This window comes from Pseudophryne corroboree, chromosome 4 (assembly GCF_028390025.1).
Source record: "Pseudophryne corroboree isolate aPseCor3 chromosome 4, aPseCor3.hap2, whole genome shotgun sequence".
NCBI lineage: Eukaryota > Metazoa > Chordata > Amphibia > Anura > Myobatrachidae > Pseudophryne > Pseudophryne corroboree.
The window spans coordinates 39,870,779-39,877,752 of NC_086447.1; the positions used below are offsets into that span (position 1 = coordinate 39,870,779).

The window sequence follows — 6,974 nt, forward strand, 5'->3', positions numbered from 1 at the left end:
CCATGGCTCCCAGAGGTCTGAACGAGACCATGGGCCTTAATTGCTTTCTCTGAGTATATCCATACCAGGCTGGTGTGTCACACATGTCTGATACAGGATTAAGTGATACAGCCAGCTCCAATATATCTACAGTGGTATAAATTAGCTTTAATTAAATTTGATTTAAGTTTAAATCCATACTCATGTGTACATGTGTAGATAGCTTATGTGTAGTTTATCTTTACACCTGTGTGTATTTATTGATGCACATGTCACATGTCACAAGCCATATATGACAAATTATGTGAGGATGTTATTCTTTAGAATGCACCAAGAATTAATAACAAAATGAAAATGTAGCTGTAGTGTTTGTGGGATGCTGATCAGCTTCATTGTTTGTTTATTTTTGTGTAATGTATTTTTTTCATGGTTTTTTCTGTTTGCATGTGGTCATATGACGGATGATCGACACTGCTGGCAGTTGGGATGCTGCTTGCGCGGTTTGCAGTTATTTGCATTCATATATATTTTAGTTTAAACATCTCACAGGTCACGGGTTTCCGTGACAACGCTGGCGGCGTCCCTGTATGCGAGCAATGCCGCGTCTCCATGGTAACGTACCCAGCAGCCTTCTCGGCGGTCCGCGTCACTTCCTCTTCCGGCAACAGCCGTGAATGCAGGGGGGAATGGCGGAGGACTCCGTGGATGCTGGCGGGAATGCTGAAATTTTTCATTGGTGGGGGTAAGGTATAAAGTTTGTTTTGTGCTCACTTGTTGTCATCCTGATGAAGGGGGACAACCCCGAAACGTTGATGATGTGATGATACATTAAAGCCTGGTTGCTTTATTTTGCACGAGTTACCACGTCTCTGAGTGCCGCTTCCTGTTTATTGCTGCATGTGCAGGGGCGCTGACCCCTTATTAAGTAGGTAGGACTGCTGTATCAGAGAAGCCGTGAAGTGGCCAGCAGCTTAAACATGTGTTTGCAAACATTTGTGACAAATTCTCTGAATTTTATTACCAGATAGATTCAGGGATGGTTACAGGTAATTTTCAGTGTGCGGAAGGGAATTTGGGGGTGGGGATTTGCACCCCCCTTCCTCCTCTTTGTTTGTCTGTCTATGACCCCTCCCCCTTCCAGCACCTGATATATAATTATCTCCAGGTATGATTGAGCAGCTTCCAAATTGTTTGTCTGCTTGTGAGCATGAGGCATTGAATGGGAGCAGCATTTGGAAGGCATGCTGTTCCTTGTAGTGCCAATGGGAGATCCTGGGGGTGGCTCCCTGGTAAGTTAGCTCTCTGTCTGGAAATGTTTTAGTATTGACCTTTATCATGAGGCGTACTGTGACAAATTACATGGCCCAATGTGGGCACTGCTATTAAGTAGTTAGGACTGCTGTATCAGAGAAGCCGTGAAGTGGCCAGCAGCTTAAACATGTGTTTGCAAACATTTGTGACAAATTCTCTGAATTTTATTACCAGATAGATTCAGGGATGGTTACAGGTAATTTTCAGTGTGCGGAAGGGAATTTGGGGGTGGGGATTTGCACCCCCCTTCCTCCTGTTTGTTTGTCTGTCTATGACCCCTCCCCCTTCCAGCACCTGATATATAATTATCTCCAGGTATGATTGAGCAGCTTCCAAATTGTTTGTCTGCTTGTGAGCATGAGGCATTGAATGGGAGCAGCATTTGGAAGGCATGCTGTTCCTTGTAGTGCCAATGGGAGATCCTGGGGGTGGCTCCCTGGTAAGTTAGCTCTCTGTCTGGAAATGTTTTAGTATTGACCTTTATCATGAGGCGTACTGTGACAAATTACATGGCCCAATGTGGGCACTGCTATTAAGTAGTTAGGACTGCTGTATCAGAGAAGCCGTGAAGTGGCCAGCAGCTTAAACATGTGTTTGCAAACATTTGTGACAAATTCTCTGAATTTTATTACCAGATAGATTCAGGGATGGTTACAGGTAATTTTCAGTGTGCGGAAGGGAATTTGGGGGTGGGGATTTGCACCCCCCTTCCTCCTCTTTGTTTGTCTGTCTATGACCCCTCCCCCTTCCAGCACCTGATATATAATTATCTCCAGGTATGATTGAGCAGCTTCCAAATTGTTTGTCTGCTTGTGAGCATGAGGCATTGAATGGGAGCAGCATTTGGAAGGCATGCTGTTCCTTGTAGTGCCAATGGGAGATCCTGGGGGTGGCTCCCTGGTAAGTTAGCTCTCTGTCTGGAAATGTTTTAGTATTGACCTTTATCATGAGGCGTACTGTGACAAATTACATGGCCCAATGTGGGCACTGCTATTAAGTAGTTAGGACTGCTGTATCAGAGAAGCCGTGAAGTGGCCAGCAGCTTAAACATGTGTTTGCAAACATTTGTGACAAATTCTCTGAATTTTATTACCAGATAGATTCAGGGATGGTTACAGGTAATTTTCAGTGTGCGGAAGGGAATTTGGGGGTGGGGATTTGCACCCCCCTTCCTCCTCTTTGTTTGTCTGTCTATGACCCCTCCCCCTTCCAGCACCTGATATATAATTATCTCCAGGTATGATTGAGCAGCTTCCAAATTGTTTGTCTGCTTGTGAGCATGAGGCATTGAATGGGAGCAGCATTTGGAAGGCATGCTGTTCCTTGTAGTGCCAATGGGAGATCCTGGGGGTGGCTCCCTGGTAAGTTAGCTCTCTGTCTGGAAATGTTTTAGTATTGACCTTTATCATGAGGCGTACTGTGACAAATTACATGGCCCAATGTGGGCACTGCTATTAAGTAGTTAGGACTGCTGTATCAGAGAAGCCGTGAAGTGGCCAGCAGCTTAAACATGTGTTTGCAAACATTTGTGACAAATTCTCTGAATTTTATTACCAGATAGATTCAGGGATGGTTACAGGTAATTTTCAGTGTGCGGAAGGGAATTTGGGGGTGGGGATTTGCACCCCCCTTCCTCCTCTTTGTTTGTCTGTCTATGACCCCTCCCCCTTCCAGCACCTGATATATAATTATCTCCAGGTATGATTGAGCAGCTTCCAAATTGTTTGTCTGCTTGTGAGCATGAGGCATTGAATGGGAGCAGCATTTGGAAGGCATGCTGTTCCTTGTAGTGCCAATGGGAGATCCTGGGGGTGGCTCCCTGGTAAGTTAGCTCTCTGTCTGGAAATGTTTTAGTATTGACCTTTATCATGAGGCGTACTGTGACAAATTACATGGCCCAATGTGGGCACTGCTATTAAGTAGTTAGGACTGCTGTATCAGAGAAGCCGTGAAGTGGCCAGCAGCTTAAACATGTGTTTGCAAACATTTGTGACAAATTCTCTGAATTTTATTACCAGATAGATTCAGGGATGGTTACAGGTAATTTTCAGTGTGCGGAAGGGAATTTGGGGGTGGGGATTTGCACCCCCCTTCCTCCTCTTTGTTTGTCTGTCTATGACCCCTCCCCCTTCCAGCACCTGATATATAATTATCTCCAGGTATGATTGAGCAGCTTCCAAATTGTTTGTCTGCTTGTGAGCATGAGGCATTGAATGGGAGCAGCATTTGGAAGGCATGCTGTTCCTTGTAGTGCCAATGGGAGATCCTGGGGGTGGCTCCCTGGTAAGTTAGCTCTCTGTCTGGAAATGTTTTAGTATTGACCTTTATCATGAGGCGTACTGTGACAAATTACATGGCCCAATGTGGGCACTGCTATTAAGTAGTTAGGACTGCTGTATCAGAGAAGCCGTGAAGTGGCCAGCAGCTTAAACATGTGTTTGCAAACATTTGTGACAAATTCTCTGAATTTTATTACCAGATAGATTCAGGGATGGTTACAGGTAATTTTCAGTGTGCGGAAGGGAATTTGGGGGTGGGGATTTGCACCCCCCTTCCTCCTCTTTGTTTGTCTGTCTATGACCCCTCCCCCTTCCAGCACCTGATATATAATTATCTCCAGGTATGATTGAGCAGCTTCCAAATTGTTTGTCTGCTTGTGAGCATGAGGCATTGAATGGGAGCAGCATTTGGAAGGCATGCTGTTCCTTGTAGTGCCAATGGGAGATCCTGGGGGTGGCTCCCTGGTAAGTTAGCTCTCTGTCTGGAAATGTTTTAGTATTGACCTTTATCATGAGGCGTACTGTGACAAATTACATGGCCCAATGTGGGCACTGCTATTAAGTAGTTAGGACTGCTGTATCAGAGAAGCCGTGAAGTGGCCAGCAGCTTAAACATGTGTTTGCAAACATTTGTGACAAATTCTCTGAATTTTATTACCAGATAGATTCAGGGATGGTTACAGGTAATTTTCAGTGTGCGGAAGGGAATTTGGGGGTGGGGATTTGCACCCCCCTTCCTCCTCTTTGTTTGTCTGTCTATGACCCTCCCCCTTCCAGCACCTGATATATAATTATCTCCAGGTATGATTGAGCAGCTTCCAAATTGTTTGTCTGCTTGTGAGCATGAGGCATTGAATGGGAGCAGCATTTGGAAGGCATGCTGTTCCTTGTAGTGCCAATGGGAGATCCTGGGGGTGGCTCCCTGGTAAGTTAGCTCTCTGTCTGGAAATGTTTTAGTATTGACCTTTATCATGAGGCGTACTGTGACAAATTACATGGCCCAATGTGGGCACTGCTATTAAGTAGTTAGGACTGCTGTATCAGAGAAGCCGTGAAGTGGCCAGCAGCTTAAACATGTGTTTGCAAACATTTGTGACAAATTCTCTGAATTTTATTACCAGATAGATTCAGGGATGGTTACAGGTAATTTTCAGTGTGCGGAAGGGAATTTGGGGGTGGGGATTTGCACCCCCCTTCCTCCTCTTTGTTTGTCTGTCTATGACCCCTCCCCCTTCCAGCACCTGATATATAATTATCTCCAGGTATGATTGAGCAGCTTCCAAATTGTTTGTCTGCTTGTGAGCATGAGGCATTGAATGGGAGCAGCATTTGGAAGGCATGCTGTTCCTTGTAGTGCCAATGGGAGATCCTGGGGGTGGCTCCCTGGTAAGTTAGCTCTCTGTCTGGAAATGTTTTAGTATTGACCTTTATCATGAGGCGTACTGTGACAAATTACATGGCCCAATGTGGGCACTGCTATTAAGTAGTTAGGACTGCTGTATCAGAGAAGCCGTGAAGTGGCCAGCAGCTTAAACATGTGTTTGCAAACATTTGTGACAAATTCTCTGAATTTTATTACCAGATAGATTCAGGGATGGTTACAGGTAATTTTCAGTGTGCGGAAGGGAATTTGGGGGTGGGGATTTGCACCCCCCTTCCTCCTCTTTGTTTGCCCTTAAAGAAGGCACCAGAGCATCTATGACCGTCTATGGCTGGAGTGCCGGATCCTTTGCATGGATATATATATATATATATATATATATATATATATATATACTTTTTCTACCAGGGATACATGCCTACAATGGGAATATATCATCATTTTTACTAGCAAGCCACACCTATGTCCAGGACTCATTCTCAAATTTATAATTATTTTTATACCCATCAATAATCAATGCATGGTTCTTCAAAGGTTCAGTCCTGTTCTTTTGGGATTTTTTTGGTTTTTGGTTATTATAATTTCTTCAAGAACTATGATTACATTTCTTTCTTGGCTAAGTGACTTTTGACCCCCCCATTTGTGACATACTGCAATAACCAGATTTCCAACACAACCCCCCCCCTTCTTCTTTATTGACTGTATTGAGTAGGCATAAATTTAATATCTTATTAAGCACCCACATTTTTTTGCTCCAGGTTTTGGATCAAACACGTGACTTATTACAAATATTTGCCAGTCACATGAAATTTTCTGGTACTCCCTCTCATCCTGTCTAAACAATCTGGGTGGCTCTGCAATGCAGTATGTAAACAGAGCACCATTTCGCTACAAGACAGGACAGTAGAAGAGTTCCTCTACCTTTCTTCGGTCCCAGTGTCGTTTCTCACCACCCTCTCATTTTCTCATTTTCTCATTCGATGTTCAGATGATAAAAAAGCAGAAGTGGTGTTGAACATAGACCTGATTCTCTGTCTCTCTCCCCCTACTCATTTTTTCCACACCCCAATCTTTTCATACCAGTATTCCACTATTATCCACCCAGTACTCTTCGCAAAATCTGGGGAGTTTACACATATACCTTAGATCAGACCCCATCAGCCCCCATTTGCTTTCTGTTTCCCCATTTACCTCCCACAGCCATATGTGCTATCCATTTACCCAAGGTCAACAATACAGATGAGGCCCAACCTCTTCCATTTTCTTTGGAGGTCAGCCCAGGGGGCCGGTAAAGCACCTACTTTTTGAGACCATCAGTGAATATCAGGTACTGCCAAGTATCTCGACTCAAAAGCATCCAATAATTTCACCAAAAAACTTTGGGATTTCTCAGAGCATAATACTTGGTTACAAGTGTCATCAAGCAGGATATACCTACCTGCGGTCAAACCACACTGAGTATGCCCAACCTCGTCTGATCTTGGAAGCCAAGCACTGTGGGCCAGGCCAGTACCTGTTTGGGAGACCACCAGGGAATACTTGGTACTGCAGGTATTTATATCCAAACCCAGGACATAGGACCTGGAATCAAAATATTATTTTCTACTCAAAACTTGGGATTTCTATATCTTAATAAACTATCAGTGTGGAGCCCGGCATATCAGATTAAATAATACCCCTTCCTTCAGCTATATTTCCTTTATTATTATTATTATAGTTACATTTTATTTTATTTCATCATAAATTTGGAAGAAGGTATTTATATTCTCTCTAACATCAGAGACACACACATAATTTCACCTAAAGAGCTATCATGTTTAATTTGTATCACTAAATTTAATTTCCATTAGGATTGACCAACTTTATGATAATTTCTGCCATTATTACTAATATAATTATTTTGTCCTTTGCCTCATAGCATTTTTTTAAGAGGATTATTAATAAAAGTTATATTTTAATACTATACAAGACCACATAATTTTCAATAAAAGTGTGCCCCAGAAGAGACATATAGTCTTTCTTTT

The 6,974-nt window shown here is 43.2% G+C and overlaps 1 pseudogene; it reads left to right on the top strand.

The window, feature by feature from the left end:
- Positions 1-6,386: 6,386 nt before the first annotated feature.
- Positions 6,387-6,504, top strand: LOC134912712 (5S ribosomal RNA; annotated as a pseudogene).
- The last annotated feature ends 470 nt before the right edge of the window (positions 6,505-6,974 follow it).